Source organism: Acanthisitta chloris, unplaced genomic scaffold, assembly GCF_000695815.1.
Source record: "Acanthisitta chloris isolate BGI_N310 unplaced genomic scaffold, ASM69581v1 scaffold3398, whole genome shotgun sequence".
NCBI lineage: Eukaryota > Metazoa > Chordata > Aves > Passeriformes > Acanthisittidae > Acanthisitta > Acanthisitta chloris.
In genome coordinates, this window is record NW_008687450.1 from 42,745 (window position 1) to 53,478 (window position 10,734).

The 10,734-nt window shown below is 36.9% G+C and overlaps 1 protein-coding gene across 1 annotated transcript in view; it reads left to right on the forward strand.

The window, feature by feature from the left end:
* Positions 1–10,734, forward strand: part of PRKCE (protein kinase C, epsilon) — a 108,031-nt gene that overhangs the window by 15,069 nt on the left and 82,228 nt on the right. The window lies entirely within an intron of this gene.

Here is a 10,734-nt window from a genome sequence, read left to right on the forward strand (position 1 = left end):
TTATGTGGAAGGAGCTTAGCTATTCTAGTGCAGCATACCTTATAAAACTGTGTCACAGTTGGATAGTGCTTTTCAACACTCCTATACTATGGCAGCATTTCCCTTCTTTTTTTTTGTCAGAATATGGTCATTGCCTCAGTGTATTCAGAGGTTTGGACTGTGTTTTGCCTGTAGGCTGTCTGCAGGAATAGAAACAATGAAAACTGCATTCTGTGTTTGGCATTCCCATAGCGAAACTTGCCCAAGGCCTAGCAGACAGGGTACAGCATTTTTGTAATAACTGACCTTTGCTTATCATCGTCTTTGATTTATTCAGGACTTCATTGTGTCCTTTATTGAGAAAACATCAGAGGTTTTCAGAACTACTGCTGTTTTCATTCTGTTTTCACTCTTCCTCCTATCTTCTTTTTCTCTTCTTCTGTGTGTTGTGCCCTTGATTTAAGGAATATCTTACCTGACAATAATGCTAATGCTCCCCAGTTTTGCTCTCCAGTATCCTCTTCACTCCAACCTCATCCCATGCTTCAGTGATCAACTATGGAACTGTATCTACATTAGGTTTTACTGGTAGTGCTTCAGTCTGGTGGCTGACAACGGGGATTTAAGTCTTTCCAGAGCTATTTTCTCTGAAGACATTCTTGTATTTATGGTGCTTTGTTCACATTTGGAAGTTTCAGGACTGTGAGAATTAAAGTGTTTTTAATGGAAAGTTGAGAATCTAGAAAATATAACTACCTTCACTTTATTCCTCCTACACTTCTGTCAGCTTTCATAGTACTTTAAATTTTCTAGACCTTTACGCTATGAGATGCATACACATATATGTGCACACCCTATAATTTTTTATGAATTATCCTAATAAATACTTCACCAGTAAAATGGTTTTAAAACTATTTAAGAGAGTGAAAGCTTTATTATGATAATTCATTATAAAATTAGAAGACTAGAGAGCTACTACTTTTAATATCTACCATTTGATTTTTTTATCCAGCCTCACGAAATTAGATAAATTTGGAAATCATGCTCTCCTGCTCTTTTCATAGCACTGTGTTCAACAGACACAATAGAGAGAGTATTATTAGTGCAGAGCAATATTCTTGTTGAGTGATAGAGTTGCAGAACTTGTAAAGGACCTTTAATCAACATTATAGCTATTTCTATTAGACAAAACAGGTAGTTAAATAAATGGTAGAGAAAGTCAGTAACTGCAGGTAAATAGTTAGGCTTACACCACTCATAAAAACATTCTTCTTCCTTAACAGTGTTAGAATCAACGTATCTATCCATAGCATAGCTCTGGAGCTGACCTGCAAGGCCATTCACTTTTTTCCTGTGTTTTGGTGTTACAAGGTAGAGATCAGCTGTATGACAGTGGCAGAACTGAAGGGCATCTAAGAAGAGTCTGTGGTGACCCTGTAGTTGTGTCAATCCCTTAACTGTTGTGTATCTTAGATTGTGAGTCCTGTGGTTCAGGTGTTATTCCTGTCTGCTGTTTGCACTGTGCCTAGCACACACTGGGTAATGCTAGAAGTCAAGTGTTTATAAGGCTGAAATTTAATATTGTTTATTTCCATTTCAGCTGTCATGATATCCCTTTGTTATTCTGACAAATCTTTGAACCTCTTTCTGCATCAGACCCCACTAAAAACCAAGAATAATCAGTTCTTTTGCTACTCATGGCTTTTATTTAACTGTTTCCAAAAAAGGTTTGAAAGTCCAGTAGTACAATATTATTATAGCACACAGGGATCAGTATGGAAAAGTAAAACATTGTGAAAAGTGTAAAATGGAGTTCCATTTTTTAAGTGACTTGTTTTATTTGTGTAAGAAAATGTAAAGAACCAAAAGGAAAGAGAATCACATGCTTATGATTTCTGTGAGTCATGTTTTCTAAGTTAATTTAAGAAGAACCACTGTAGTGTGTGAGCAAAACTGTCTTGGGTAATGTAAAAGCAAGTCTTATTTCTCTTACGTGTATTTGTACTAAAAAATTAAATGTCTTCTGCAATAATGGCTCAGAGGAGTGTCATTTATGATATACAGTGCAAATTAACCTAACTGACTGGCCACTGTTACATTCATCTGGGACTAATCAGAGCTTCTAATCCGTTTTATCTGGTATTCTTGTACTTTTGTTGCTAAGCAGCTAAAGCCATTATGCAGATATTGCTATATGGGTGTAATCAGTTTAACACAAGTTTGCATTGCCTTTTATTACTGATTAGTGTCAAATTAGAACTTTTTAGGGCCCAATTCTGTTCATTATTATCCCTGCTTCAGTGGATTTGTGCATGTGTGAGACCAAAGACTAAAGTAACCCTGTATTTTTAGCTGGTTTAATGTTAAAATATTTTAATACAATTTAAATATAAAATTATTGACAAAGGTTTCTTAATGGTAGGTGTTAACTGTGGCAAAAAAGGTAGAACGAAATGGTAGATAAGCATAGAGCAATGTTATTTATAGTGTTTTTATTCTGGTACCTTTTTATATACATTTATACACATATTCAAACTTAATTTTAATATTTTATTTACCTGAATTGTTATATATGCATATACACAGAATATATGCAATGGTAGTTGCTTTTTAATTCCCAGCTGCTTTCTACAGGTAGTTCATGTCATAAGAAATTATAATGTACTGATATTGACTCTTCAGAATATTTCCTGAAGCACTAGAAGTTAGAGTAGTATCTGGTGATGTAGTTAAGAAACTATGTAAATCTATAAAATTTTGCCAGAATAAAGTTTTTCAGAAATTTGTGTGCTTTGTATGTGAAAATTTAGCTTTCCTGTTGACTGCTACACAGTATGATTGCACTGACCATGATCACTGTATTGTCTAAAAGTAGACACTATGGTCAAGAATAGTTGGAATGGTGGAGCTGGTGATTAAATAGTGTAATCATTGTCTCTCTCACACACAAGCCCCAGTTTCCAGCATGATGACCCCGTTTTGGGAAACTTGCTATTATGCTGCTCAGTTATTGCTAGCTGCTCTTGAAGGATTATTAAAGCCTGGTTAGCTCACTGAAGATTCATTGTTCACATTAGTTTAGTGTTAAACTTCAAGTCAGGCTATCAGTGCAGCCAGGCTCATCAAGGGCCTGTAGGAGAAATTACTCCTCCAGCATCAATCAGAGGGGTCTAAATGCCTCTCTTTCAGACAGAAAGGACTTTTATTTTGTGATGTAGCACCCAAACTGAACAGGACTCTTTCACACCCTCTCAAAGCTAGGGCTTGTTCCTAGTTTGCATGTATACAAGTGAGTGCTGCAGCTGCAGCTCTGTGGATTGCTCTGCTGTAACCAACTGAGGCCTCGACAACTCCGGGAATAGTCCCGAGTCAGCGTCTGTGGCCAGAATTCACTGCAACTGCCATCATGAAATAGGTGAGGGCAAGCTGGAGTTTGTTCTGATTTTTTTTACCTTGGTACTCATGGCTGCGTGTTAGGGTTTTAGTGTTAACTATGCCAGTAGTTCACAGTATTAGAGACATCTTAGTGTAGCCAAGCAGAAAATTCAACTTCAGGATTTTAATCCTGATGTGATCATGTGCAGACAGGAGGTTTTTAGGATAACAGGTAGAGCTAAGGGCCTTTTAGTTACTGTTTTCGTATCTCTTGGACAGAGTAGCTGGAGCTACATATTGCACACTTTTCCCTTTTGGGCAAAGTGTGTTTCTCCAGTTGGGACATGTTTGAGGGGAGGAATTTTAAGAGTATGAGATGATTTGCCAGTAACTTTCCTGGCAAGTCAGTCTGTCTTGTACACTATCTTTTAACAGAGATCAGAGCAGACAGGAGTATTATTCAAAGAGGGCGAAGAGGGTAGCAGACTTTCATACTGGAGTAGTCCCATTGCTTACTGGGTCCACAGAATCTCTGTATGAGCTATGTGCTCTGGCTGTGTTAGCATCATTCTGGCTCGTTCCTGATCTGGCATTCTTAATCTTGCAGCTCTTGTGGGAATGGAGTACTGTTCCCTATCCAGCAGGATAAATGAATAATGCTGCTGTAAATGAAATCCTACATGTTAAGGCTGGATTGTGTCTTTCAGTTTAGTTTTCTCTTGGGAGAGACAAGTAGAAAGGATAAGGGTTATCTGACTTGTGGCAGCAGCCCTTGAAGAAATGTGCCGGAGTGGTTTGTAGCAGGGTCTGTCACCCTGCAGCCCTATGCTGTGACCCTCCTTTATGCTCTTCTACTGCAGCTAGATCTTGAGACCATCCTGATACCTGGTATAGAATCTCCCATTTGGAGAGAAGAGACCTGGCCTAAGTGAACCCACAGGTCCCTTGTCCTAGCACCCTTTGTGCTTTTTCTTGTATTTTATGGCTGTAAAGCACTATTCACAATTTGCCTCTAATGGGTTCAGGATAAAAGTAAATGGAAATGTAATGCTTACATGGGTAGCTATCAGGATGCTCCCGTTGTGCTAGTTGACTAAAAGCTGTTTAAAGAAACCCTGTTTCACCCAAGAGATTGTGGGGAAACGTTTAATACTGTGCGTGTTAGGTGTTGCTCCTACAAGTAAACAACTAACACACCCCAAAGGAAGGGTCAGGATAAAGGAAACCTCGTTTAAAATTTGATTCTTCTGCAGCTTCTTTTCTAAATGCAGGAAATCATTCTCTATGGAATTCATTTGGGCACTTTAATACAACTTTTTTCTTTTCTTTTTTTGTAACAACAGTAAGCTTAGTAAATGCTAATTGTACACAAGAGGATTTCACCATGGGAAAGGAGAGGAATTTACAAAACATTTGGTTTTGCATATTTAGTAAAATTTTCATTGCTTTTTTTAGCATGGACATGGAGTAATTTAAGTTTTGGCATAGCATATCTTCTGCTCCATGGACCACATGTGAAGTGGGCCAAACTTCAGTAGGCTGTAACTTAAATTGCACTTTATCTCTTCTCAAAACCACACTAACAGATTATTTTTATGCTATTATCAGTGGTGTGTGAGGAGGTTTAAGGGAATCCAGTTCATGCCATCTTATCTCACTTGTGGATGAGTACTTTTAGCAAAAACAGACACACTTTTTTGATGGCTGCGGAGTTTGTTCTTGTGTAGTTACTGTGGGCTCTGTACGAGTAGTGTTGCCCAGCCTATGGTCTCCTGCTTGTGTGTGGAAGCATGTAGGAGCCTCTTTGTGCTCCCATGTAAGGGGAGCTCAAGGCCATAATGTAGCCTGAGAAGTATTCAGTGCTTTGTTTCCTTTAAAAATATGATAAATGGGATGATCTATAATGTCAGCTTGGCAGTTAAGAGGAGTAACTCTCTGGAGGAGTGGGATTGGTGTGTCGCTTGTGGGCCTGTGACTCCACGGTGTCTCGACACCAAGGTTGAAATGCAGTGTGAAGAGTATATACAACTTCCACAAATAGAAAGAAACAGGAAATGTAAATCTATAAAACATGCACAAGTAAACTGTATCTCATCATTAATGCTTTCTGTTCACTTCTAGTAAACTGATCAGTCATTAAAAAGTAGTTTTTCAGAACTAAGGAAACCTGAATAGTAAAGACTTCCTCCAAGTCTTGGCTGTGCTTATTAATGCAGTAGTTCACAGGAATGCAAAGGTTGCCCACAGAAGGCAGTCTGAAGGTTAACTTACGAACTTAGCTACTCTAATTGTGTATAGAATTATACCAGGTAGTAGTAGATATTTCCATAATCTAATTTTCAAGTTGTGACCTAGAGAGATCACCCCACTTTGTCCTTAATACATCCAAGAAAGACCCAGTTACAACTCCTCATGACAGAGCATGTACACCTTGCCAAGTACACAGGAGTAAAAATTGTCCTTTGAAGTATTTAAGTTTCCATTCAGTCTATAGAAGGATGAAAGGGATCAATTTCATAAGCTTCTGTAAATAGGTTTTTCCAAGAAGCTTCACAGAATCACACAAGATAACAAAATTCAAATACTCTTATTGCTAAGTAGTTCCTTGAAAAGTCTGAGGTGGTACTTATTTTCTCACTTCAGAAATCCAGTATTGAAATAATCATGCAGAATTCTGCCACTTAAAAATGTTTCCTGTATTGTAGAAAAAACTAGGCCCAGAAGATAAAACACACTGTTTTCTTCTGTGCTGCTTTACTCGTTTCAGTGGGTTTGGATGGCTTAAATGATGGCAGAATTTTGGACAGTGTTTCCTCTTGTCTGACTAATCTATACTTGTGAATTGCCAGGGTTTTCAGCTGCGTGAAGCATATGCTTTGCCAAAAATTAATCATGTTCTGGAAACAGGAAAGTACAGAAAGTAAAATAGATACAATTAATGCTCTTAAAGGTCACTGTTGCATTTATGGAACTACAGAAATTCAGACAGTGAAGAGAGGTGTATGAATAATGACTTTCAGTAGGTATTGAAAAAGCCTGGCTCGGGTAACTCATGTTTATCATAGGAACAAAAAAATTAGTGTGTGCTGCTTACACAGGTCGTGGATATTCATAAAGACCTTCATTTTCAGGAAGGGCTATGAAAACGTTGGACAGAGAACATCATATGTAGACAAAGGATTTTGCATATATTTATCAATTTTCATTAATTCTGTGTGCTCATGGAGTTTTTCTCTTGCAACATGAATTTTTGACCTCTTGATAGTTTTTTGTTTTGTATAAAGGACCAAAGAAAAGACAAAACCAAATTCTGTTCTCATGAAGGACTGCATAAGGCATACTAATGTAAGAGCAGCCAAAGCATGTTTGACCCAGTCTCTAGCAGGGCCAAAGCAGATGCCCAGGAAGAATGTAAAGCATATCATGGCATTTTTCCAGAGTACTATCCAAGTATCATGGGATCGATGACTTGGGCATTTCCTGAGCCAAAGGTGGTGGGGTTTCTTGTAATGAGGTGGCACTTTGTACATAATATCATTTGTGGGAAGTGTTAAAGGTGAGAAACTATTTGGAAATGTAACTGTTGGAGAGCATTGCATTTTGTTTGCCGCTGTGGAGTGGAGAAATCCTCTTAATACCACATCTGCAAACAAGACAACCCTGTAGTGCAGTATAAATACCATTTTTTTAACCAATAATAATACCAATAGATACCATTTATTTTTAACGATATTTCTGAAAGTTGTGTCTATGCCATTAAAAATCTCAAACTGATGTAGCTGCACTATATTTCCATCATCTTCTACAGTAGTGAAATAATGTATCTGAACACCTTGAAATAGCAACTAAACATACTGAAGTTTGTCAGATAGAAAAAAACCCCAGCAGGTTCCCCTACAGATACTTCAATATGCGTTTCCATAATGTCATGTTTTCCATACATTAGATAGAAAAAGTATTACATGTTGTCATACAGGTAAACAGTACATAATAAATTTGATGGAACAGTTCTCTAGTTACATTTTCCATCAATGAGAGCTAAGGTACTGAAAGAAAGAGGTAAGTGTTACACTATCTTGTGCTTTCCCATCAGAAACATAAGCAGTGAACCACAGCTGGCTATGTCATGCCAGAGCCAGGAGGGCATCATGCATAATGCATTAGACTTAATTAAGCAGCATGCCAAAGAGTGATGCCATCCTCTTTCAGATTTTCAGTCAGCAGTGTTTGTCTGTTGAATTTCTGAAGTAGAAATGAAATAAAGCTTTTTTTAAACTTAAGTCAGCCACTTTTTAACACATTCTCTGAGTATTTCTTAAAGAGAAATTGGGTATAGGCAACATTCAGAAAGGATAATAGCTGTTTTGGATACGTTGAAAAGTATTGGATAAGCATGGATTGATTTATGGACCCATACAGTAGGAGAACATATTCTAAAATAGAAGTTAACTAGCTTCTTTGGACATCCCAGGATCTCACTTGGATTTCTAGACAATCACAGAGTAAAAATGAAATAAGGTTTGGGCAGGAAGAGGGTCTATCTTCATTGCTTTAAAATTCAGTATAGTCATGTGGTGAATTTAACTGGAGAGTCCTGGAAAGTTCTGTTTGTTTGCATTCAAATGTGAGAAACTTGATGGTCATGTTGCTGAGGTCTCACTCATACAGTCTTGCGCCACATGTTCTCGTGCTTGCAGTATTCAAGAGCAGGTCCTTTAATGACAACTGCTGTGTTGCAGCAGCAATAGGAAAGGAAACTTGCAGAGCTTTTCTGGCATAATGAGGAATGGGAATATCATATCTAATTAGATTTCTGGATCAGAAATGAGGGAGTTTTAGATAGGAATCTGAATTTAAAGAGGCTTAAACTCACCAAACCTCTGAACTTTTGGAAATTTGCCATGAATCTGTGGGAAAAGTTAGGAAAGAATTGTTGCTGGGTGATATGCCCGAGGAGATTAACTGCTTTTTACAGTGCACTTCAATGTGGTATTATTATATAAAACACTCAAAGCGGTTCAAATATCCCTTAGGCTAACGTAATCTCAGCCACATTTGTAACCCAATATCTGAGTATTGTTTCACTCTGCTTTTTCACTGCATTTAGACTGATGGTTTGGGTCTAAGAAGCCACAGTCAGCTCCCTATTTATCACCAAGGTCAGGATTTGATAGATAATGCAGACTTCATTAAAATTTGTTAACCATTATCTGATTGCACAGTTATCATCATCTGTAAATAGCATTGACAGAAAGGGGGTATATTTACTGGCCTTGTCCAGAGAAAAGTAGTGTTTTATCCATTAGTACTATGTTGTTTTTAATGCTGTTTACATTCTTTGAGGAAATGCGGAAGCCACTGCTTGAAGAGGTTAGAGGACATAGGAGTTTATGGGTTCTTTTTGAAAATAGTCTTGGAACAAATGCTAAATTAAATTATTCAAGTAATAGCAGAGAGAACATTATGTCTTGGCAAGCTGAATTTACTCTATTATATTTGAATAAAGAAATCTAAACTATGGGGAGAAAAAAGGTCGCTAGATCTTACCACGATACAGTGAAGAATGATATCATATTTTTGGTTTTACCCATGAGTTCTGCTTGCAAGTTACTGCCTTTGTCAAATTCCTGATGCTCTCAGAAAGATAAACAGAGTACAAATAAAATTATTTAATGGTTTAAGTAGAATGCTTAGAAGGTTAAAAACATGATACTTTCTTAATGAAAAAAACTGAGGCTTTAGTTCTTTTTCCTTTTCCTTCTTTTTCCCTGTAAGGGTATATGTCTGTTTACTTAAAAAGTAGTCATCCATGATCATTCCTTAAAGCTCTCCTTTGAATTATGTAAATTGTTGTCCTATAGAAACCTTAGGTTATAAACTTCAAAGAAGTCTCATGAAGCCTTGAGGCGAATTTCACTTTGAGTAGGTGAAATTTTCAAAAAGTCTTTCTCTCTGCTATGGAACTAAACACATGGGAAATTGTGTCAGTGCAACTGATGTTTGCTTTGAAATGTTGGGTTAGTACCACCACAAAGTACTGAATGGGAAGGTTCAAATCACTGCTGTTGTACTTACTGAATCACAAAGGCGAAGTTCGTGCAAATCGTTCCCACTGCTCTTTTGTTGCTAATTCCAGAGAACATTTTTTAATGATTAATATATTTTTCTTAGAATGAAATATTGCACTGGGCCTTGGTTACGGCATGTTATATTCCCTGAACATGTTTTAGTCCAGGAATAGTTGTAGAAATGCAATGTGAAACCAATGAGGCAAATATGAACCAAGGGTTCAATGTTTTGTAATCTTACAATGACAAATGTATCCCACTGGTGTTCTTTTTTCCCTAAAATACACGATTTCTTTTTAAATCTGGTTAGTTATCAGACATCAGTTGCATCACTCTGCTTCACAGGCTTCTTGTGTTGGTCTGTCAGTTCAGTTCTTGTGGCCTGTGTGCAATTTTTGATCCTAAACTAAGAAAGATAAAAGCCTTCTCTTTGCCTTGTTTCACAGAACAGCACAACTGCTATTAAGGAAAAGTAAGACAAATACATTTTAATTTACTACTTTGGGCTTTTTATTTTTATTTTAAAAATAATAATAATGTGAACCTTTGACATAATTTTTTTATTAAACAACTTGGTCTAGTGGGAGGTGCCCCTGCCCATGGCAGGGGGTTGGAACTAGATGATCTTTAAGGTCCCTTCCAACCCAAAATCGTTTTATGATTCTATAAATATACTGTTGACCAATTATTGTTTTCAAGATACTGATGGCTGTGAACAAGAAGTTGTTTATGTATTATGTTCTTCAATATGTGGGAAAGCTTTGCTGCTTCAGGGACAGAACACTCCACAGTTTGAAATTTAATAATAAATAAGTAGAGAAATATTTTAAATTAGAAAAATAAATACAATCATGCTTTTCTCTGATACATGAGTGAAATCTGTTAATTTATAATAAAAAGAAAGATAGCTTCTTTATTTTTATGAAAACTCAAACTTAAATACGTCTGTCTACCAGAAAGGAGAGAGAGAGTATGTGTCAGCAATCTTAGATACAGATACTCTTTTGGGTTTTTTAGACATTCACCAAATACCTATTATGGGTGGTCTTTTAAATTTTTACTTGCAGTCTTGTTTGAATTATCCAAAGAGAATGCATTATTCGTGCATTATTTAAGGAAAGGCATGTTGCCTTAACTTTGTATATGTGGAGGAAAAAAAATTCCTGGAAGGAATTTTCTGTGCCTTTAAACTATTATGAAGCTTCCATCACTCCAGTGTTAGTAAATACCACTGACATTTTCATAGCTGGTGCTTGTAGTCTCACCAAGGCACTGGCCATTTCTGCTTGTTTTCTTAATGTAAAAAGCTGCT